A 24,112-nucleotide genomic window follows, 5' to 3' on the forward strand; every position below is an offset into this window, starting at 1 on the left:
CAGTGTCCCTGCTGCACAGGCCAGCAGGAAGCTGGGCTCCAAGGGCCATGAGTCACTGAGCAAGCAGCTCTCACTCCCTCTGCCCCGCCCAGTCAAAAGGCTGGGTGTGCCCTGCAGAAACGACTTATAAAATGGAAAAAAAAATGTGTAAAAACATTTCATGCATTTCAAAGGTCACCAGTTAGCACTCCAAATGGTTTTAGCTTAAAACCATCACATTTACTGCATACATTTCAGGGCAATGTTTGCTAGTTCCCATGTGAGACGGCACGCTCTGTGCCACCTGAGTTTTATATCTGGGCTCTTCTAGGCACAGCAACAGGAAAGAATGCTCCAGACCTGCTCCCTGAGCCTCAGGGACTGTGTAACTGGGGGACGCCATGGCTGACACCACCTGGGCCCAGAGGCTGCAATTCCCAGGGCCAAAGTCAGGCAGCTGGATTAGAACCAAACTCCACAAGGACAGCCAGCCCCCGCCAGGCTGGAGGAGCCCTGGGTGGGCAGGGCCTACAGACTGAGAAGGGAAAACCACGCATCTCCCCACTTCCCCAGAGCAGAATCCAAAGGGCACGCCCCTCCATGCTTCTTCCCTGAAACGTTTTCTTACTGACCAACACTGGTAGGCACTGAAGTCCATGGTTATGCTGAAGCCAGCTCGCCCAGTGACGTGCTACGTGATTCATGCCCATTTACATGCTGGCTACCCTGGCAGGCAGTGGAGTAAACAGCATGTGCTTAAAGGGCATTTCAGAGAAACCAGGCACACCCGCTCCTCCTGGCTAACTGACCCACCCGTGAAGCCAGCTCTGGCTAAACGGGTCTGTTTATGTGGCAGGCAGGAGGGAGGTGCCATTCTCGCCCCAGATGCTTCCGCAGCTGGAACTGCTTCCTCCTGGAAGGGGGTCTGGCAGTTGTAAACCAGCTGCATGGTCCGCAGGGGCGTCCTGCTGCCAACAGCTCTCCCCTTGGAGGGAGCAGCTGGGGTCTGTGAACCGTTCCCTGTGCTCCTCCTGCAGGACTGTCCCCACACTGCCCGGCAAACGTGTGGCTCTGGGCCTCGCCGGACTCCTGAGTCTGCCTCCCTCTCAGATGCTCCTGGCTGATTGCATGGCACAGTAACAGCTGAGAGTCAGTGGTTTGGAGAAAGCATGCAACGGGACAGAAGTCCCAGGATTTTAATAATGCTACCACGGCACATTATTTTGCACACTTATTTAACTTCCACAAGCAACGGCCATGTGTGTCTAAAAAGACAGTCTCCTGTTTAACAAACACGTGGATCACAGAAAAGCAACGGTAATGATGATGGCACTGACATCAGCAATATTCGTCACCTTCAAGTTGTAAGATTCGCATGTTGAACGATTCGCATGCACAGGGAGGAACCGAAACACAAACACGGAACTTCACGCACGTTTGCCAGGATGTTGGCGATTCTAGCCCAGGGCCATCGGGACAGACAGGTAGTGAGCCCGGTCCAGAGCCTGGCTCTCTGTGTACTTCAGCAACGTACAGAGGCAGCCCTCTGTGCCTCAGTTTCCTTGTCTGGAAAACAGGAATGACCTCATAGGCTCGCCACGCGGAGTCAATGAGAAAATGCTTAGCTCAGGGCTGGGCTGGAACTCCACCTCCTAAGAAATGGTGGCTATTACATAACCTGCTGCAACAATTCACTTTGTGAATGGGACTTCTTCTGTGCTGTATTTTGTTTTAGTTAATTTGTAAAATCTGCTTTAGCTTTACAGTGATAAAAGGAGCTGAGCTTCATGTTTGTAGCTATTTAAGAACATTGTAAGACCTTCAATTTAATAAAAGGGCTCGCAACCATTCTTTTCTCTCTCTTTTAAAATGGGTCCATAAGCTGCTCAGTGTTGCCCAGGTGTGACTTATCAGGTGTTTTCTGCTGCCTGTGTGAGCTATTTGGGGTCTATAACTGGAAGGTCTGTCCGGATGGACCAGGCAGGCCATCAGGACCCTGAGGAGGATGAGGCGTGACCTGCTGTGCCAGCTTCCTGAACAACCCTGAGTGTGAAGAGAAGGCCTTTGCACCCCAGTACCTTTGGAGGGCGGGGTGTGCAGAGCCCGCTCCCCAAGGCCTCCTCTCCACCCCGGGACAGCCGATCCCACCTGGCCGCCCATCTGACCTCAGCCTGGGCAGGCCACGTCTATCTTTGAGGAGAGAGATATGTGGTCACTGTCACAGAGGCAGTCGTGATTCCAAGAACACTCTAGAGCCTTTTGGAACCTGTCCACATGAGCAGAGCACGCTCAGCTCTGACCGGACCTCGGCCATCGCAGAGCCCGACCTCCTCTTAGAACTCACCTCAAAATGCCCTTGTGGAGAGAAACAGCATCTTCTCCATCCCTGCCTGTCCTGCCCGGGGAACACCAGCATCGTCTGCCAGGTTGGGTGCTGGGTGTCAGCCTTGCCCACTCGGAAACCATTCCTTGAGATCCAGAACTCAGGGGGCCTGCGTGTCCCTCTACTTCAGGGCCGTGCCCAGTAAAGAACCAAGGGGGCGGGGAGGAACTGGCACAGCTGAAGGAAGTAACCAGCTTTCTTTTGTAAACGTATTTTATCTGCTGGGTGGCTTTCCCTTTGGCAAGATACAGCCACACCTTTCTAAGGGAATTCAATGAGAGTTTAAACCTACTAAGTGCTCGGGGCGTGGAGTCCAGGCGAACGCTGTCATCAGTGAGAATCGGGGACTTCTATTGCCACCAACCATGACCTTGTTTGTCCTTCAGGGGCAACAAAATTCCAGCAGAACATGGAACAGAGACACCAGACCCCAAAAGGGGGAACTAGGAATAGACTGACTTGGTTGGTAGAAATGGGGGAGAAAAATATCATGGAGACAGCCAGGTGGTAGGTGGCCTTGACAACCACTCTCAGTACATGAAGAACAATGTGGAGTTGGGTCCTTCCTCTCCACCCAGGCCAGGAGGCAGGGACAGGGAGGGACACTGCTGCAAAAGGGACACAGAAAGAGATATTCCAGAAAGTTCTGCAGTACTTTAGATGGAGTCCCGATTGGAAGCAAGATGAAGAAAGTGACTCTCATCAGAGAGGAACCCCCACTGCCCCCCATGATTTCCACAGGCTCCTTCCTACCTCTCACCCCTTGCTTCCTTCTGACAGGGGGACACACGACCGGGGACACACGACCGAGTACACGTGACCGGGGGACACATTCCCAGGGACACACGACCGGGGACACACGACCGGGGACACACGACCAGGGAACATGTGACCGGGGGACATGCAACCGGGGGACATATGACTGAGGGACATATGACCGGGGGACACACGACCGGGGAACACGTGACCAATGGAACACGTGACCGAGGGACATGTGACCAGGGGACACATGACCGGGGAACACGTGACTGAGGGACACGTGATCAGGAGACACGAGTGAGGGACACACGACCAAGGGGCACATGACCAGCTGCCAGAGGTTCACGAGCCCCACCCACCATCCAGTCACGGGCACCCGTCTCCAAGTCCAACACTAAATGGACTTTTAGCTCTCAGTTTCTGAACACTCATGAGCCAGCGTGCCTGGCACTTTGTGTGTGTTAGATCCTCACATCACCGGGCAGGTTTACCTCCCGTTTTACAGGCAGGATGACTGATGGTCACTCAGCTGTAGAGGCTGGAGAGCCAGCCGGCGTCCCCATGGCGCTACCCAGGCTGTGAGGCACCACTGCCCCTCCTTAATTACTTCCGGAAAACAAGGACTCCGCGGTACCTGGGAGCCTGATGGTGACACGCCCCGGCTCTGTGCTCTGTCCTAGGTCGTGGCGCCCTGCGGTGGCAGCTGAGAAGAGACGGCGTAGGTCGGGCAGCAGCCCGGGGAAAGTGGCTGGCACACGGTCACAGAGATAAGCCGTCTGCCATGACATGGGTCTGAACAAGCCCTGTTTCTAAGTAGAACTTCCACCAGTGCTCACGCTTCTTCAGAGCTCACACAAGTCCCAGCACAGAGAACAGGCAGAGTCAGGGGAGCATGAGGGAGACGGTGAGCTGGACAGGCCCCTGGCCAGGCCCCAGGGCCCACAGTGCCGTCAGGGTCAGAGGCTCCTGTGAGTGTCTGCTGCACCCACGACCTCACTCACACACGGTTCCTGCAAACCACTGAGTGAGCGGGGTCCCTGGTGAGAAGACTGTCACCCCTTCCCTCAGAGGCCAGCACCTCCCAGCATCAGGGCAATGTTCCTTGTAGCACAAGAATTCCTTCCAATAAATGAGAAACGAGGAAAGCTGCCCAGTTGCTTTCCCTATCACCTCTGCCTTTAAAAACAAAACTTAAAACAAGAGGAACAGGCAACCCCAGAGCCAGAGAAGCTAGGGCTGATAAAACGTATCCACGAAGCTGTCAGACAAAGAGGCCATACTCAGCCTGCAGCACGAAGAACATCCTGGCATACAGACGACCCCCCAGACCGTTCGCACAGGCAGGGGAAAGGGCTTTCCCCATAAAAACACCACATGCGGGGCAACAAAGAGACACCACCACTGGAAGCCTGCCCCGGAGCCCAGTGTTATAGCTGCCGTGGCCACAGTCGGGTTACACGCTGTGGGTCAGACAGTTGTAAGTTCCAGCAACAACACTGCCAAGCTGTGCACCCTCCAGCAGACGACTTTATTTGGGCAGGTACTGTAACTCGTAAGCCTTAGTTTCCCAAGAGCTGAACAGAGACAGATGTCAGCATGTATCTGATGGGTTTAACATGAGGATTAAATGAGATGATGTGTGAAAAGTACTGTGAGCAGCACTGGAATGTAAGCAGCACCGCATGACTGATAGCTATGATTATTTTTGTTAGTATGTAGTTAGTAGGTGACACACACACACACACACACACACACGCCCCCTGTCTCCACGAGGGCAGACAGAAGCTAGCTCCTCAAGACGCCCAGGAAAAGCTCATGGATACAGCAAATGCTTTCAAAACCGACTGAGACATCACACTCACAATAGAATTTTAGTTTTGACCCAAGGTTGGGGAAGCTTTGAGTAACTGAACATGAAAAGATTAGCTTTCCCGATAGGATTCTCAAAGACACAATCACAAAAGATATCCGTAGCACTCACCCAACTCCAGACTGGGGCCGTGTCTATGGGAACACCCCTATCTCAGCACACATCAGGCAAACACTCAGCAGGGAACATTTGAGAGCTGGATCCCACAGCTATTACGCAGCTTCAGAAAGATGGACGGGTACGGATCGTTTCCCAGCCGGCAAACCCTCCAGGTGCTGCTGAGGGATCAGCGCACGGGGCAGGCAGAGCAGAGGCTGCCACACTGTGTGCAGCAGTACAGAGGCCCTCTCCTGCCCCCCAAGATAGGCAGCACTGCTTCCCTGAGCTTCACACATTCTTATCCCATGAAATGAAACAGATCGGAGGAGACAACTTACTCATGCTCACACCGCCGGCGTGTTTGCACACATCCCGAGCGGTGCCCAGCCTTGCCGCAGCGGCTCCCTCGGCCCCCTCCAAGGACAGCGGGGCTCTCTGGGCTGGGCCAGTGCAGGGCCCGGGGGGAGGAAAGACACCTTCCAGGTTCCCTGGCCTGGGAGCATGGAGGTGAAGCCGCGCCCTGAGAACTCGCACAGCGTGGCCTCGGATCCCAGCAGCCTAGTGACTTATTAATAAAGGTGCCACCTGATGCAAGGCTGAGCTCACAGAGACGTCCCCCGCGGCCTGCGCATCCAGCGAATGAAATCACAAGGTGCCTCGGTTCCTTGTTCAAAGTCACAAACCTTCTGAACCCTGGAAGTGAAAACTGAAAAGGAGGGGTGACCAGGGAGGAGGGCAGAGCGGGTCTTTAATGAGGGTGCCACTTCTTTCAAAGCACGTCACCCCGCTTCTTGGAGAGGGCCAGTGTGGACATTGCAGCTGCTCCCTCGGGGAGAAAGTGTGATTTCCCTGAGGGATGGGTCAGACCTTTAACATGGCTAAGCCAACCCTGTGCGACCAACAATTTGTTGAATTTGTATGTAAAGCAATTCTTGCCATCTCCGAGGCAGGATGCAGTACCTTCTTTTCCTAAAGAGACTTGATTTTTCTTTTTTTCTCCCCTGAAAAGACTATGCAAGCTGCTCATTGTTTCCCTGCAGCCAGTCTCTGTGCGGCAGTGTGGTTTTTCAGGCTTGAAGGCTGTATTCAGTTTCTACCAAATACCACTGTCCCAGGATTACAGGAGACGCTGCCAAACAGATAAGGCCGCAGGCAGACACGCCTAGGAGCCTGACGCTCTCAGCTCCCGTCCCTGCCAAGGGCCCGAGGGTCCCAGGGAGGGCACGGCAGGCTTGGGGGTGAAGGCATCTGGCGGCCAGGGTAACACCTTTCCCCTTAGGCCCCTGCAGTTTGCTGTGTGTGACCTGCAGTGTCACCTGAGTTAACGGCTCCGGCCGGCAGCCCCCAAAGTTCTGGTCGACCTCCTCCCACTAGGGAGGTCTGGCAGGCCAGCACAGTCCCACGGAGGCAAGCTGCTCCCTGGCAGGCCCCCCGGTAAAACACCAGCCTCCTCTGACAGGCCACCACGAGCCCGAGGAACGGCTCTTCAAGCCACACGGCCTCTGCTTCCTCTCCGCTGCGGTCAGTGCCAAGACACTGTGGTCTCGTCGTCGCCCTCCTCCTGACAGAGGACAAAGCAGCACCTCCCAGCAGGTGCCCGGGTCCCACCGAGGGGCAGCTCCAGCTGGGTACGGACTTGAACTTAGCATCTGAGATGAGAAATGCGACCGTGTGGTGACAACAGAACTACGGCGGTGGGGCCTGCCCGGGGCACGCTCCAGGAGGGAGAACCGGCAGAGACGGGATCGTCCTCCCAGAGCCCAAGCCCCTCCATAAACGGCCACATCTTCATCCTCCTCCTCATCTTCTTGGTCAAAAAATGGAATTCCCTCTTCCTCTCCCTCCCCCCAAAACAGAAAGAAGAGCACAGCAGTGAAAGGAAAATACACAAGCACCACATGGGAGGTGGGGTCTCTTTGCCCCTTTCTGGACGACCGTGAGGGGAGGCAGAGTTTAGAAGCCCCAGGACCCACGCGGCTGTGGTTCTGGAAGGACTGGAGAAGGACCTGACGCCCAGTGAAGAGGACCTGGCACCTCCCAGCAGGACCCTAAGCTGAGATTTGGTAGCAAGGACTGTTCTCATTTCCCGAAGAAAATAACAACCAGAGTTTTTATGACTTTCTCCTAAATGTTTGTTCAAATTATTCCTGAGCTGTTTGGCCATGAGTAGCCACATTCCATGAAACTACCAGGGAATTTCACGGATTCAGGTGTTAAATATTATAATACTTATGGAAATGGTCCGGGGTAAATCACACCACACGTCACGACGGAAACCGCAAGTGACCTATCACACAAGAGGTATGAGAAGACAAAATAAATACAAACATCAGTTAGTTCTTAAGTACTCCAGAATGAAAGTTTACACACATTAATTAAAATGAAATTCTTTACGGTTCAGTTACATTTTCGGGGAATGACAGACATCTATTTGTCCTGACAGAAATCCTCTGGGTTTCACGACAGCATCCAAAAAGACATGTCGGCCACTGAGCATTGATTTTAGCTCAAAAGACCCACGGGAAAACCTCTAGTTTTCCTCCCGTTTCACTGGTGGAACTGGCAAGGGACAAGCAACACCAACAAACCTCCCGTCTCAGGCAGAGCGGGATGCCAGACGCGGGATGACAAGCCCATCTCAGGGGTAGAGCTTTGCTTTCAACAAGCCGCACACTGTTTTTCTCCTTCAGTGGGAAAAAAAGGAGCAGGGTTGTATTAAGTTCCTTCTAGCAGAGTGTGAAGGAAAAAAAGAATGAAACTGAGTGGGAATCCTAAGATAAAAATTGCAGAGCAAGAAGTTAGATAGGATGCCACACACTCTGAAATGCATCCAGCTGCTTGCTGATAAGCCCGTTCTATTTCTATTTACTTTTGTAAATAACTGAAAAGCAGTGAAATCTGACGAGCCAGCTTTCAACACAGCCAGTAACCGATCGGAACAAAACAGAGCTGTGAGAATTTCTCAGGAAAACAAACCCAAGTCCTTTCACTCAAGGCCACAGACAGAATCACGGTGCAGAGAAAGGACCCTCCGTGGAAACCACCCCTCCTGATGTCTCCTAGAGAACGTCTGATTTCTGAGCCTGTGTTTTCACGACTTCATCATAACCAGGAAGTTCCTGAGAAGAAACTTGTACATATTTGCTGTAAAAACAGCAAAAGCATGTATCTACTGCCCCTGGTTAATAAACAGAACTTTCACTGACTAAAACACATGGAAATGGCACTTCATGCAGGTTGACATTATTCTACCATCAACTACACCTTCAGCAAAAACAGCAGCGAGACAAGAAGACACAGGCAGAAATAGAGGCCAGGGATGAGTCGGGTTCGATGTGGACACTTTCTGGGCTGAGAGCTGAGAGCCGGGTGCTTCCAATTCTCCTCTGAAAATATGACACTTGATAACCTCCTCGGGAACTGTTTCTCAAATTCTCAAAATAGGGCCTGGGCCTGCAGAAACCCGAGCCGGGTGGCTCCCCGCCGACCTCTCCTGGGTCCTCCAGACCTGCCACCATCACCCGAGGGCACAGAGCTGTCCAGCAAAGCCAGGCCTATTTCCCAAACACCACCAACATGGAGAGTTCAAAACAAGAACCCTGAGTGAAGAACATGGGGACACACACGCCATTCTGGTTAAGCCACGGGCACGCTGGGTCTCACATCATCTGACATACTGTGGATCCCCCACGCTGGGCAAGGCCTGTCAGTGGGCTTCCGAGGTTGGGTCCCCTGTCGTGTGGAGAGGCAGGGTGGGAGGGAGGCGGTGTCCTTCCTGTCACCGAACAAGCCCAGAGCCCTCCATAGTCTGCCTGCCTCCCAGGCCCTGTCTTCAGCCCCACCCACCTCAAAGAACCCAATGAAAGGGCTGTGGAAGGTGCCAGATTGGTTGCAAGTCTGTGAAGTCCAGGAGCAACCCCATCCCCCAACCCAAAGCCAAACACTTGGAAGGGGGTCTAGTATGTTGACCCCCCAAAGCCCCCTTGCCCACTACCCGGATTTCTCCCAGGCTGGGCCAAATCATCAGCCTCAGGGAGGGAGGGGCCCAAGGCTGACAACACGCTGTCTTAAAGGGAAAGAACACAAGAGCACAAGACGAAGGAAGAGTGGGGCGTGGACAGTGGCTACGTCCAAACGTGGTGTCCCCGACAGCCCAGCTGTAGTGGCCCGGAAGGGGGAGGGGCAGGCCAGCTTCCCAGCCCAAGTACCCCCCCCCCTCCTTGCTCTGAGCTCTTTCTGGCTGCCACTGCCCCCACCCAGCCCTGTCCAGCCTCATTTCCACCTTCTACTCACCCCAAAGGCACAAGCCATTTACTGCCTAAGCAACTCGGAAAAATCTCAGCAGACACTGGGTTCCATGTTCCTCAGTAGGACCCATGGTTCGCATCAGGCGATGTGTTTTCAAATACGTCCCGCATCTCATGTAAGCAGGGTCTAGCCTTGCTCAGCTTGTCTTCCAAGAGAAGAACACACTGCTTCCTGAGGTTCAGACAGACCCACGTCACAAGCCTGTCACAGCCGCAGTCCAGGGGCAGCAGCCACCCTGTGCAGATGGGGAAAGCGGGACTCAGCCTCGCAGTGGGTGGTGGGAAGCTCTAAAAGGAAGAAAACCCGGTTCCCGCTTGCAGTTACCTTAAAACATAATGGGAGAGTCAGATGAGGAGAAATTATGACAACAACAGATGCTAGGTGGAGAAGGGAGAAAACTTAGAAGAAGTGCAGAGGAGAGAAAACTAATTCTTGCAGTGGAGAGACCGTCCAGGGGTGGCTGGATGCACAGGCTGGCTGCAGAGGGCGGCCTCCAAGGAGGGCAGGTGTCTGGAGTGAGGAGGGGGCAGCCAGCTATAGGGGGCTCAGCATGGGGCCGCCCACTTACTTCCCTTCTGGTGAACAAGGGTTTTTTCAGGGATTCGACCACTTCTGAATAAAACAGCTCATGGCTGGCAACTTAGACTCCTTGGTATGTATACAGTGAAAGTTCAGGGCACAGCCCTCAGCAAGAGGCTGGGCACTCAGGTGGGAGCCACATGGGTCCAGGAGCCACATGGGTCCTTGCCAGCTGTCTATCTGCAGCTCAGGTTCCCCACCTGTAATGAGGAACAGGAACTCCTACTCCCAGGTGAGGGGCAGAGTGTATAAAATAAGGCGATCCAGGCAACTGGCGCATGGATCACTCAGGAAACAAGATGTGTGCAGAGAAGACGACAGCAGTTTCTCTGCCCACCTCCACCTGTCTCCGTCTGTCCCCAGGCCCTGCAGCAGCTGAGCCCCACTGCATGCCCTCCCAGCCCGCAACCACTTCAGGGCTCAGGGTGGCCATGTCTCCCTCTTCAAGTCTGCGCTTGCCAGGGCCCTGCTGGGCTGGGAAGCACCTCCTTCTGTCCTGCATGCCCAGGGTCTGCGCCAACTGTTTAGCTAACACCTTACCTGCCTACAGGTGGTGGCTCCCAGCAGGGCGCAGGGAGCACCTTTCCTTGCAGGCTCTCTATACAGCCCGTTCCATGACATTGGCTTCTTTCAAATCGAAACCGAAATGATGAGGCGAAATGCTCAGCTGAGTGCCTGGCACCTGAGACCTGGGAGTCCTTTAATACATGGAGCCGAGAGGCGCCTCCTGCCCGGACGCCAGGACCTGCCCTCCAGGCCTGCAGCCTAGCCTGCTTCTACTTCCCCTCAGCAAGGTGACTTGGAGCTCATGAATGACTCTTACACGTTAAAACCTAACATATCTTTCAGCTTAATTCTAATGTGTTACTAAACAAGCAAAGATTTGAAACAAAGCAGTATAGTGCTCTACATCCTCACAATGATTTGTCTACAGTGTTTTTCCCCTATGTGCAACAGAAAGGTACACTGAAACTTTACAAAAGCCATTTAAAAATACAAATAGCAACAATGTGGAAAATAAAGTCAGCTAAGATGTATCAGCTGAATTTACTTTTAGGCTTTGCTGATCTCAGTACACAAACCCTACTGACATTACATCCCTTTATCAATTATTTTTTAACTTATAAAACAGAAGAGCCTATAGTAAATTATGTTACATCTGAGTGGTTTTGTCACTAGCTTTTGAAATCTTAATGTGATATTACAAAAAAATACAGAATTATTGTCATATTTCTCCATTCTAGGATAGCATGAATACCGTCTTCGAAAACATCAACAGAAGTATTTTAAGATCCACTCTATTTCAGAAACATGAACGTATTAGTAATGAAAACAAAGGCTGTATTAGAGTGAAATTACCGAGTGTTACTCAGACTGTTATAAGCGCTATGCGGCTAGGACAATCTAACAGCACAATATTTACATGGTGTTCTGGACAGCGACCAGATCCCCCAGAAGGATTTAAGTCCGTGAAGCTCTGAGGTTCATCTTCTGTTGGAAAGCTGTGGGTGGTCAGCGGGCACAAGGAGCCCAGGGAGTGACGGCTTATGTCACAGTGGCTTTGTTGACATCTCAGTCCTGACAGGCTATTGGCTCTCCCACCACCACCACCACCGCGGCGGGGCCCTTAGGTACCACAGGGGAAGAGAAAGAGAAGGAAACTCCACCCAAACTGGATCTCATCAAGGTGGCAGGGACCGGCCATCAGGCTGAGAGCTGACAGTGGCCCAGGGAGGACTCCGGGCCCTTTTCCAGGCCTTTTCCTGCCCAGACTCCCCCAGAGGGCAACGTGCCCCCGAGCCACGTCCAGGACCTCACGGCACTGGTTTGCTTTGACTACAGTAGGTTCGTTCACCCACCATTGACGTATTTGGGAGTGTGGAGGCTGGGTGACTGACTTTCCCAGTTGGCAAGTTAGGGGATGGCAAGAGTGCTTTTCTACGGCGCAGGGACAGCTGGACCTCCCCAAGGTCCCTTCTCTTCAGGCCTCTCCCAAGCTGAGCCCAATGAGGGCAGGACCATGCCCTGCCTGGTTCCCTCTCACACCTCCTCAGCAAATGCAACTTACAAGGAACGCCACCCAAAGAAGAGAGAATAGATTTCTCATCTTCCCTGCAAAAGGGTCTCCTAGCGGCATCCAGGGCAGACAAGCTGTAACCTATACTGAAGGAATCCTCTGCCTGCTAGCTCTGACAAAATACCTCCATCCAACCCAGTTTCCAGGGGGGTTCCTATCCTTGAGAAAACACATCCTCTTTTTCTTGTGATTTTCACGAGAGCAGGATACAAGCTGCTGCTGAGAACTGGCAGGCCGACGTGGCAGCCAGTGAGGAGCCATCACCACGCCCATCACCAGAAGCATCACTGGGACGGAGAGAAGAGAACGGGAGAGACGCAGCACCGCTCGTGTTCACACTCACAGGTGTCTCTTTACAAACCGGAGGCTCTATCTTTTCTTAAAGCAAGGGGAAAAAGTGGATTTGAATAGACACCGCCCCACAGTCTTTCCGTATTTTCTATTCAAGGCTTCGGTTCAGGGTGTATCCAACAGCCCCCCACCCCATCCCCATCCTGCTTGAGTCCAGCCCCCCCGAATTGGTGGCACCGTTAGCCTCTCACCACCGCCCTTTGCTCTGCAGAGGGTTCTCACCTCTTGCCCCCAGCATCTCTGCCTCAGCCCTAAAGATCCAGCTCAGAAAATGCCTCTTCCATGCAGGCTCCCAGGTGGGTGTCAGCGCACCTCCCCACGGTCTCCCTTCCACTCTGGGGCTGCCCCGAGCTGCCTCCCACTGTTACTCTTTTAGGGATGTTAGGAGTACGCTCATCACTAAAAGTTAAATTCTATCAACTTATGATTAAATACGCTGTATTAGAAACAAAGGTAACAAACAGCAGCCTTGCCCTTCCTAATGGCTTTCCTGTTATCTATGCCCTTGAGGGCACTCAAGCTGCAGCTCCTGTGGGGCTGTACAGGCTGGTGTCTGAGGCGCTCTCTTCCCGAGTCTGCATCTGGACCTGGCACCTGGTGTTGGTAGCTGCAAAACGGCCACGTTCTGTTCACCGTGGAAATGGGCAAATGCTACAAATCAGGGAACCTTTACTGTTTAGTGATTCTCTAGATCAGAGATCAGCAAACATTTTCCATAACAGCCAGATAGAAAACACGTCAGGCGTTGTGGGCCACTTCGTTTCTTGCCGTCACTCAACATTGCCCTCGTAGCACCAGAACGATGCGTAAATGAATGAAGGTGAACGGGTGTCCCAATAACGGGTTTCTATTGGCCACAGTGTGCCAACCCCTGGTCTAAATGTAAGGAAGAGATGGAGAAAATCCTCAGAACACATATCAGACTTAAAAGGGGGTCGTGTCTGCACCCTAGCATAAAAAAATCAAGGGAACAGTCGGGCAGCGTTCAGTGACTCTGTCCAGTTCTGCAAACAAGTCTGGCATCATGGAGGAAAGTGTGATGTCCCCGCGTTCACAGTCTTACTTAGGTCTTATATGTGCTGCATGAAAACGCCCGACATTCATTCCAAACTGCGGTGTCTGTCATGCAGCACCGTGTGCCGATGGACCAGAGGTTCCACACAAATGAGCAAACGCAGCTGTGATCAACTGGCTCTATGCAATGTCCATTCAAAGGTATTCTATATTTTATTAGTATTTTGAATTATGCTCTACACATGCTTCATTGCAGTAACATTTACAATAAAACTACAATTTCTCCAGAGAGCTGGTCCCAAAGGACCGTGAGCTTGGCTCCTGAGAAGAGGTCCTGCTGTTCACCCCCTTCCAGGCAGGGCTGCACAGACAGAGCGGCGTCTCATCTAGCCTCTGCTCCCCACAAAAGCATCTGGTACACGTCTGACTGGTATCCAGGTTGAACAACTAAGTGAAGAAATGAGCGAACAAAGGAATGAACAAATGAATGAGCAAATGAATGAGCAAATGAAGGCCCCGCCCTCCCTGGCACATCTAGCCTTTCACCATCTCTCCTCTTTTAGGGAGAATCATGGGTTGCTAAACCCAGACTTGAATGTGGTGCTTAGAACGTTTTAGCGACTTCTCAGTAACCTAGTCAATAGCAAAAGCAAGCTGACGACGTACAAACTTTTCAAAATTATCCCACTAACTGGTACGTACTGTGCTCTCATTTGCAGCCCAACAAAATTTTGCACACATTGTTCAGGATAATTTCACATCTCAGCTCATCCGAACATAAATGAACCCAGTGCTGGTGAGAATGGCAGGTACACACAGGATCCTTCTAGAACGTTCGCTGGACAGTTACGTGCTGTCAGAAGCCCTGAGACCTGACAGTACAGTCTACTAAGACACGTGCCACTCCTCAGTATTTCTATAACTTCTGATTTGCATTTTAAGTAACGGGCTTCAGCTCAAGGAGACAGAAATAAGCTATTTTCCTGTTTAAAAAATAATAATGTTGCATAAAAATAACTTAAATGAGAAGTTTTATGAGATGGAAATCTGGACACCTGACAAACTAAGAGTCATGACGAGGAGGGAAGGAAACAGGTGAAGCACTCAGGCAGCCACATTGCCAGGTACAAATATTTCCTCATTCCACACATTTTTAGAAAGATAACAAAGTCCTCTGAAGCCATTGTCCTCATTGCACGGGTTCCCAGAAAGTCCACTCTGCAACGCCCGGAGCTCTTCAGGACCCAAATCCCTCAGTGGGGCACTGCAGACGGCCCTGGCTGCATTCATCCCCACATTGACTAATGTACAGAAGGTGCCAGAAAGTTCTAGAGCGGTGGTGAACGGGGCAGCTGCATTCACCCACTGATGGCTCTGCACCCCCAATCCCTCGCCCACGAAAGACTGGACGATGTCTGAGGGTCACCTATTTGATGCTATTTAATTTCATGATCTTAACATTCCTAAGAGCCACAAGCACACAGCTCGGACCCTTGGATGACCTAAGCCAGGGGTTTTATAGGTCCTGGTGATCAGATTCCGTGCCACATGTGCAGTCGACACCCCCACAGCCGGCTGAGAGCAGGCCCCTGAAGCACGAGCTGCAGAGAGGGCACAGCCCAACTCCATGCCCCAAAGTGGGGCCCCAACCCTGAACCTTCTCTCCAGAAGGCTGGTCTGATGACACCTTCACACCTCCATGTGGGCTGATTCCTCACACAGGTGCCCAGCACAGAGGAAGGCCTTAGTGACCACCAGAAAGGAGCGTCCAGCCCAGCTGGGCACACCCAGAAGGCAGCCAAGGTTGCCAGGGGCCAGGACCGAAAGACCAGAATAAGGGGACCAGGGCCGGGCCAGCACACTCGGACAAGTCTGCCTGGAGGTACAGTGCTGGGAGGCGTCACCAGTCCCCCTCTGTCCACTAAGAAAGGTGGGCACACGTGGCACAGCTCATACACCGGGACCTACTCTGGAAGCTGTTCCATGAGGTCCAAAGGGTTCTGTCCCCTTGTCATGACACCTTTAAGAAGCAGCAGAACCCACTGCTCTGGTTTCACTCCCCGAACCCCCTTACTAGCTCGGTGGCCTGTGTGAGTGACCCTTGTGTGCCTGGGGTTCCTAGTACTTAAATGAGGTGACAGTGGTGTCCCCTCCCTCCTAGGTCACAGGTGTTACACACGTGAAGACTGCAAACTCTCCATGTAAATATCAGCTGTGATCATTGCATCTGCTGGGAATTTAAAATGATGTGCTCATCATACAAACTTAAACAATATGAACATGAATACACTAGCAGTAATAGCAAGGCGCTCTTCTCACTGGCCCCGATCCATTTCCTCACAAATAGGCAGTGCTGTTTGCTACCCTTCCAGATGTTTCCCTAGGGGTGCGTGTGTGTCCTCTGAAGTGCAGAGTGCAGTAAGACACACGAGGGCTGCTGAAATGATTCTTCATGAGCTGCCAGGTGGGCACAGAGCAGCCAGCACCAGGCCAGGAGGTGTGGGGTGGGGGCAGCGAGCAGGCCCACCTGGCGCCTCCAGGCTTCCTTCCTGGGAGAAGCTGACTGTTTGCAAGCAGGACCACTGGAGAAGCCCAAAGCCATGCCATCTGTCGGTGTGCCTGTGATCTATCAGCTTTGTGCAAAAGCACAGGGCAGGGTTTTCACAGTGTGGTGTTGATTTCCCAGCAGAAATGCTGTCTTTTTGGGAATTGTTTTATCACCTGTGGCAGCCCAGGGCTGACCTCCCACCGGTAAAGGAAAAGCATCCCTGCCTTCCCTATCCACTGGTTCTCTGGCACTGCCTAAGAGAACACAGAACACTCACTGCCCAGTCTTCAAGCCGGCTTCCACTTCCAGGCTCCAGCTGACCCCCACCCCCTTCCAAGGGCTCCCATCCCTCCCTTCATCATAGTCTGTCCCCCACCCTGCCTGCTTCCCGCCTCTGGCTCTTGTTGACGAGGCCCCTCTGCCTGCGATGGCATTTCCCAGAAATCTTAGCTTTTCCTGAGACACCTTCTCAGACTCTTCCTCCCCCACCTGCACTCCTGTCAAACTCAGACCTCACTTCTGCAACCTCTAAATATGGTTCTGATTTTGGGGTGCTCACCACTTCCTCTGTAGCTGTGTGTGCAGACCCCATCCCCTCCCTGGAGTCCAAGCCTTCATCCTCTTCCTCACCTGTTGCCTGCAGTAGCTGCCAGCAGCATACCGAAAAGCTCAGCTCGCTAACTGCCCGTCAGGGGAATGAACGGCGTCCACAGAAGGAAAGCCACGCAAAGAACACAGAATTCGGAACAGAGACTCAGGCATTCCGGAACCAGGTGCTTGGAACGCCCAAGGTATTTTCTGTGGAGTCTGTGACATAAACCATTGTGTAACTTCTGCTCCCAGATCTCAGGAAGCTAACAGTTTAGTAGAGGTGATAAGACAGACACTTAACTGACGTACGTTAGTGACGTGAAATACACACACAGCTCCTTGAAAACCAGAACGCACTATTCAAATGTTGGTATTTTAAAACTATTATTGACATTATTAAATTATGAATAACAGAGTTGCCTAAGAGACCAATCCTACCTGCAGGGTAACTTACAAATTTGCGAGGAAATTATTATGACATGAGGACCCCATTATCTAAAGACTTTATTTTCAAGTAAGATTTCTGCAAAAGCAAAATAAGCCGTCTATGAATAACACCCTGTGCTATGTATGTGTCATTTATTTTAAGCAGAAAGCACTAAAAATATCTAGTAACATTTAGAAAATATCCCACTTCTTTTTATCACTCCATGAATACAAAACTGGAAAAAAAAAAGGTAAATATCCTAGTTTTAATGAAGAAAAGCACGCTAAGCACCTAAATTTCCTACTTGACATAAAGGGAACATATTAACAAGACGGCATTTCACTGCACGCTTGGCCAGGGAGACAAACGGCCACAGCCGCAGATCTGCACCACCAGGGCCACCTGCTTTGTCCCTGGCAGCCCGAGCCCCGTCAGCCCTGCCGAACACTGAGGTATCCTGGGCACCGATTGGAAAGGTCACTCCTTGTCAATAGGACACATGCACCACACATCTCCTCACCCGCCAGCACTTCTGTCTGTTCCCTAGCTTCCTGCGCGTCCTCTCCCTCCACCCTTGTCATGGGTCACTCCCTATGACCCTCGCCCCCGGTACGCATCCCTGGCCTGGCTGCCCAGCTTTCAGCCCCAGAAGGACCCGGCGCAGCCCAGCCTGGCACGGGGCGTGGCATTAGATTATGGTCATATAACTTCTCTGTCACCCTAATAAATGCATCAAAATGCTGACCGGGGAAGCATGCAAACGTTTATGAAGAAACAGAGTCATTTCTGGAGGTTGTTACTCTACAATATGACTTACTCTACAACTGACTTAATGATGTGTCCTATCACACATTGCTTTACCTCCAGACTTCTCCCAAAGTTTGGCAAGAACGATGGGCTTATTTATGCAGAAGACTCATTTACATGTTTAATAATCATTTTTAAATTACATGAGAAATAAATGACCACGTGGGTGAATTGTTAAAAAAAAAAAATTCAGGTATGCTCCCCAAACAGCTGGCGGGCAGAGAAGGTGGCTTTGGGCTCATCGAGGTTTTCACATCACGAAACGTGAACTGAATGGCACAAAGGCCGTCGTGCCCCTAACGGGGTGGTGGGGGCCTTGAGGCGGGTGATGGCCAGGCTGGGCTGTGATTCAGGAGCCCCACCTCATGTACGGGGTGCCTACGCTACTCAAGGGCTACTCCGCCCTCAGGGCTGCCAGCTGATGGCACCAGATGGGGTGCAGGACCTGAACGTGTGCACTTTGAAAGCGCGTAATGCACACGTCGTACCTCGTTTTCCATTTTACAAACAGGAATGAGATAATATTTCTTTGGAGCTTATTTCCTGAAGACACACTGCAGTTTCCATTTGCTTTTACACCCTCAGCTTCCCCAGTCTCTATAAATCTCTACATATGAGTTTAATTGAAAAGAATTTGAAAAATGTTTTAATTGCAAGATTTTTTAAAAATAAAAGAAGCATCATGCAGAATAATGACCAGAGACACAAAAATGCTGCCTAGTGATTATGCTAGATTTTAAGGAGAAAATTATCCGATTCTCCGCAAAAGCTACAGAAGTATCCTAAATAAAAATATAATTAAGATATATTTTAAGATCTTTATTTCCTTGAAAATAACTCAGGTTTCCAAGCTGATTGCAGTAATACCCCAATGGTCTAAGATTTGCAAGATCTACTGGAATAAACCGGGCTGATGAAGACTGGCTGAATCGGCCCTTTTCTAAACCAGTCTATCCCCCGTGTGGTTCATACCTCGCCAATACATTTAACTGATGGGACCCATTTGTTTCTCTCTTATCTCTAAGGGACAGCTGGTATCAGGCCCAGATAAAGGACCCCCTATACAGGGTCGGGCTAATTGTGACACATGACGAGCCGGGGAGCAGTGAGACAAACACTCCCTGAGGCTCCTGTGACAGAAACAGGCGCCTGACCTGGGACATAAACCCAAAAAGCAGGGATTCACGCTGCCTCAGAAAATGGAATGTTTGATGAGGAAGGAAGAGATGAGGCGAAACAGACACGGGAGAAAAGCGACGGCTACACCTTACGCGTGGACATTCCTGAAAACCCTCTCCCGTCCTCCTCCCCTCAGAACTCACACCTGGAAAGCTGACTGGGAATCTGGTTTTTTGACAAGAAGTCCCGCTCTCAGTGAGGGCAGAGTGAGGGACCCTGCGGTGAATTTTCCCGAAACCCTTCAGCCACAGATCAGCTGAGTCACTGAGTCACACCACGGAAGATTCCCGTCACTGGATTAAATTCCCTGACATCCTCCTCATTTCTTCCCCTCACCGGGTCCCCCACCCCCGATGCTATGTGACTTCCCTCTGACGTCACTGGCTCCCCAGGAAGAGCTTTCCTGTTCTGCTCCACGGTCACGCCCTCAGTTCTTTCATTCTCCAGGATGTTACCAAAGAGAACCCGGCCATCAGGCAGGTCACCAGACCTAACGTACATGCAGAGGGTCCCACTCGTGCCCTGTACCGAGGAGCTGGCTCTGAGAAAGCTTCAGCAGTGACAACCTGAAGATGGACACAAATCCACCAAGTAACTGCAGACTTGTTGCTTGGAGAGGAGATTGTAAAAGGTGTCACGCAAGAAAAGGAAAACGTGTGTTACCATGAGATGAATGTTAACTAAACGTAATGGGGCGATCATTGTATTTTCCATACATACAAACATCCAATCACATTGCACACCTGAAACGGATACAATGTGACAGGCCCATCATGGCTCAAAAAATAAAACAGAAGAAAATGCAGAGTGGGCGCTCCCTTCGCCAACTTCCAGGGGCCCGCAGTCTGACAGGTGAGTCTTTCCTCTCTGACCAGCACAGGAGCAGTGTCCACCCAACACCAAAAGAAACACGGCAGCCAGCGGGTGACGGGGACGCACGCAGAGAATTTCTCCCACTAGGTGGCTTTTACAGTGATCGAAACAAAGCAGCTTTTGTCTACAAAGTTACCGCTGCTAGTTGTCCACTTTACCATAATTACATAATTTAATTAAGTATTATGTAAATTGGCGAAATTTAAGTTTGACAATAAAAGAGTTGGTTTTTCCATCTACAATACTGGGGACAAACGTGGTAATGGTTATTGACTTTATTTCAAAAAATAGTGTCAGATTAGGTGTGGGCAAGAAAACTGTAAAAGACAGAGTAGGAGACGTGGTGAAAAGCTAGAGGGACTTGTCACTCGGATGACGTGGAAGCACCCGTCACTGTTCCTGCACTTTGAAGAAACTGAAGCTGAGGTTTCTAGTTCGCACGGTCATGAAATGGTTTAGAAAGACGCTCCTGAACCATGAACAGTGGATCCAGACGGCCAGGCCATGTGCACCCTCGTGCACCTTAGACAGAGGTGGCGGGCCTTCGTGCAAACATGGCCCTGAAGCATGACTTGGTGAGTGCAGACAGGCTGCATTTCAGCCCCAGCCGTCCCTGGGGACACCCTGTGCTGGCACCACACAGCCCTGCCCACACTCACACAGGGGACAGAGGACTTCATCAAAGAACTGGCCAATCCTCCTATCTCCACATGTCTTACTAAGGGATGGATGTGTCGTGTTTTATAATCCCCTGCTGTAAATGACCTTTAGAAGCCCTGCTTGTGGTAAGAACGTTTACGGCGCTCTTAAGTCTCCTCAATGATAGTCCTATGCTGATAAGAGATGATACTGTGCTTTTCCAATGTGAATGATTTTTAACACCTTGAGCAGTCACGGTCAAGTCCCCTGGGTGGCGAAACACCGAGGCTGCCCCTGCACATACATGAGGACATATAAACTGTGTGAGGAAAGGACACCAAGAGAACTCGCCTGCCACGTCAGGGATGCTGCTTTCCAGGACACCACGCCGCAGTCTGTGAGCTCGAAGTTCAAAGTATGCCTAATGGCTGATTAGCTCACGATATTCTAGAGGCGAAGGTCAAAGCTAACATCTTCGTGTTACAGGAAACTGCTGGTACAGACTATTCTGTTCATTCAATTCTGCCTGCTGCTGGCTGGCACTTCAGGGCATGTCAGCTGAAACTCCTCACACAGGAGCATTCTTGGAGGACCTACAGCAGGGGGTGCAAGCAAAGCCACCACTGGCTCAACGCAGTTGAGATTCACCTAGAAATCACTTTCAATGGTGGTTATCACGATTTAGACACTTTAGTAGCTGTCCCAAGCTCCTTGAAGGCAGGGATCACTTCTCTAAATGACACAAAGTTCTCTGTACTTCGTAAAGTAACCCATGGCATGGACATCACTACACTGTACTTCCCTGACTACCTCTGGGTCCAGTGCCAGGCACACAGTAGGTACTCAGCAATGTCTACCCCATTGAATGGAAACAGTGATGTGAAATTTGAAAACTGAAAACTAAAATTCCAAACCTAGAAAATGTTCACAGCTTGGTGCAATGAACATCAAACTACCTTCCAACTAGACTCCAAGATTCACCTTCTCTGTGCGCACACACGCGTATGAGCGCACACACACACACACACACACACATACACACACACACTTTTCTTAATTATTTGAAAGTAAGTTGCTGAGAAAATGGTACTTCACCCTAAAACACTTTAGCAAACAACCCCTAAGAATAAGGACATCCCCTACATAATCTGGAAAATATTATCCAGCATCCCATCCGAACTGGAATTTCCTGAATGGTGCCGCAATTGTCTTTCATAGGTATTTTTTTCCAGCCAAGCATACAAGTAAGGTTCACACACTGCGTTTCATTAGGTCTTTTAAGCTTGAACACTCTCCCTGTACTTTCGCTGTTCATGGCATTGACTTTTTAAAAACAGCTTTATTGTGATCCGATTCACATATCTTATACATTCACTCATTGACACGGGACAATTTGATGTTTTTAGTATAGTCACAGAGGTGTGCAACCATCCAGCACAATTGCAGAATGTTTTTATCGCCCCTGTAAGAAACCCTGTGCCCATACCAGTCACTGCCCTTTTCCCTTCCATCTCCCCAGCCCTGGCCAAACACTGATCTACTTTCTGCCTCTATGGACTTGCCTACGCCAGACATTTCATGTAAGTGGAATCATACAATGTCTGGACTTTTGTGACTGGCTTCTTTTGCTGACCGTAATGTTTCCAAGATCCAGCCAAGTTGTAGTGTGTAGCACTACTCCATTCATTTTATTATTGTATACTCTTCCATCGTGTGAACGGACCAGATGTTGTTTTTCTATTCAATAGTCAATGATGAACATTCTGGTTATTTCCACCTTCCAGTTAGATGAGTAATGCTGCTATGAACGTCTGCATACAAGTTTTTGTGTGGACATACGTCTCCATGTTTTCCCACCTAGGAGTGGAGTTGCTGTGTCACATGGTGAATCCACGTTTAACATTTTGAAGACCTGTCAAACTATTTTTCAAAGTGGCTGCAACACTTTACACTCCTGAAGCTTCCAATTTCTGCACGTTCTTGCCAATACTTGTTATCCTGTCTTTTTTTTATTATAGCCATCCAGTGAATGTGAAGTGGTTTTGGTTTGCATTTCCTAGCAGCTAACGATGGTGAACATCTTTTCACATGCCCATTGGCCATTTGTGTGTCTTTTTTGGAGAAATACCTGCAGAAACCTCTTGGCCACTTCCCAGTTGGGTTATTTGTCTCTCTGTAGTTGAGTAGTAAGAATGCCTTATACATTCTGCAATCAAGTCCTTGGCAAATACATGATTTGCAAATATTCTTCCCCTAGTTTGTGGGTTTCTTTTCACTTTCTTGATGGTGTTCTTTGAAGTGCAAAATTTTTAAATTTTTCTGAAATCCAATCTATCCATGTTTTCTTATGTCACCTGTGCTTTTGGTGTCATTTTCAAAAAGCCTTTGCCAACCCAAGACCATTTTACTCCCATGTTTTCTTCTAAGAGTTTTATAGTTTTAGCTCTGACATTTTGGTCTGTGATCCATTTAGAGGTGATGTTTGTGTATGGTGCAGTTGTTGGAAGAATGTTCTCTATTTGTTCTATTTCTTCATCATTAGATTCATATTAAAAACTTTTTTGGCAAGAATACTACAGAGGAGCATCAGCCACTCCTCATGTGACTGTGGGGCGACTGGAGAATGTGTGAATACCCAATTCTCCGAAAACCTTTGATCCAGTGAGTTAGCCTAGGTCAAGGACGCAAGCTGGAGGTTTTTCAAATGCGTTATTTCTTCTGAATTTATCTAGCTGCCATTTCTATGAACTCACTATATACTAGGGACTCATGCATTTTTAAAATGTAATACATTGCAGTCTATTACTATGACTTTGCTTGTCAGTAGGAGGCCCCTCAAGACAACCCATGGGTCTTCTTGGCATGTGAACATTTTCTTGCTTTCTGGCCCAGGGTGACCCTGGCTGACCCAACTCCATACCTGGGAGATCTACGCGGGAAATTACAGTTAGTGTACCCATTGGAAAAAGTACCACTGCTTTTCTATACATGGGGGATGGGCAGGTGGGGGGGGAGACTCCAGTGCTTGTAGCCCCCTTCTCCCACAGTTACAATTATGTGTCCAGTAACACTGGTGCGTCCTACCCTTCTCTACTGTCCTACAATACCTACAAAATCATTTCTGAATTACAACACCAACACTCAACACCTCTCTCAACTATAATCAAAGCAGGTTAAGCTCCAAAGTGCTTTGCTATTTCTTTTGTTCTTAAACAATGTTCCACTCAAGGTATATAATCAAAACTGTTCAAAAATCATCAGAGTAGAGCCTTTATTTGGGGTGGTTGCGCTATCAACTTTATACAGTTAGGTTCATTTGTTTCTGTGTGTATTCAACATTGGTTTCCTTTTGTCATTTTTTATACTATTAATAGCCTGTTTTCTGAATATGAACACTGGGTCAAAATCAAAGCCACGGAACAAGGCACATACAAAAAGTCTCACTCCTATTTTTATGTCACCTACCTCATTCCCACACATCTCCACCCTTCCTTGTTATTTTATTTTTTTGCAAAAGAAAGCCAAGAGTACCTGTATTCTTATTCCCCTTATTTCTTGCACAAAAGGTAGCCAACTGTGAATGGTTCCCTTGAGAATGGCTCTTTTTCCTTTGACGACGATTACTGGGA

The 24,112-nt window shown here is 50.1% G+C and overlaps 1 protein-coding gene across 3 annotated transcripts in view; it reads right to left on the reverse strand.

The window, feature by feature from the left end:
• The window catches only part of COBL (cordon-bleu WH2 repeat protein), a 185,525-nt gene that overhangs the window by 116,969 nt on the left and 44,444 nt on the right, over positions 1 to 24,112 (reverse strand). The window lies entirely within an intron of this gene.

This window comes from Rhinolophus ferrumequinum, chromosome 20 (genome assembly GCF_004115265.2).
Source record: "Rhinolophus ferrumequinum isolate MPI-CBG mRhiFer1 chromosome 20, mRhiFer1_v1.p, whole genome shotgun sequence".
Classification (NCBI taxonomy): Eukaryota; Metazoa; Chordata; class Mammalia; order Chiroptera; family Rhinolophidae; genus Rhinolophus; species Rhinolophus ferrumequinum.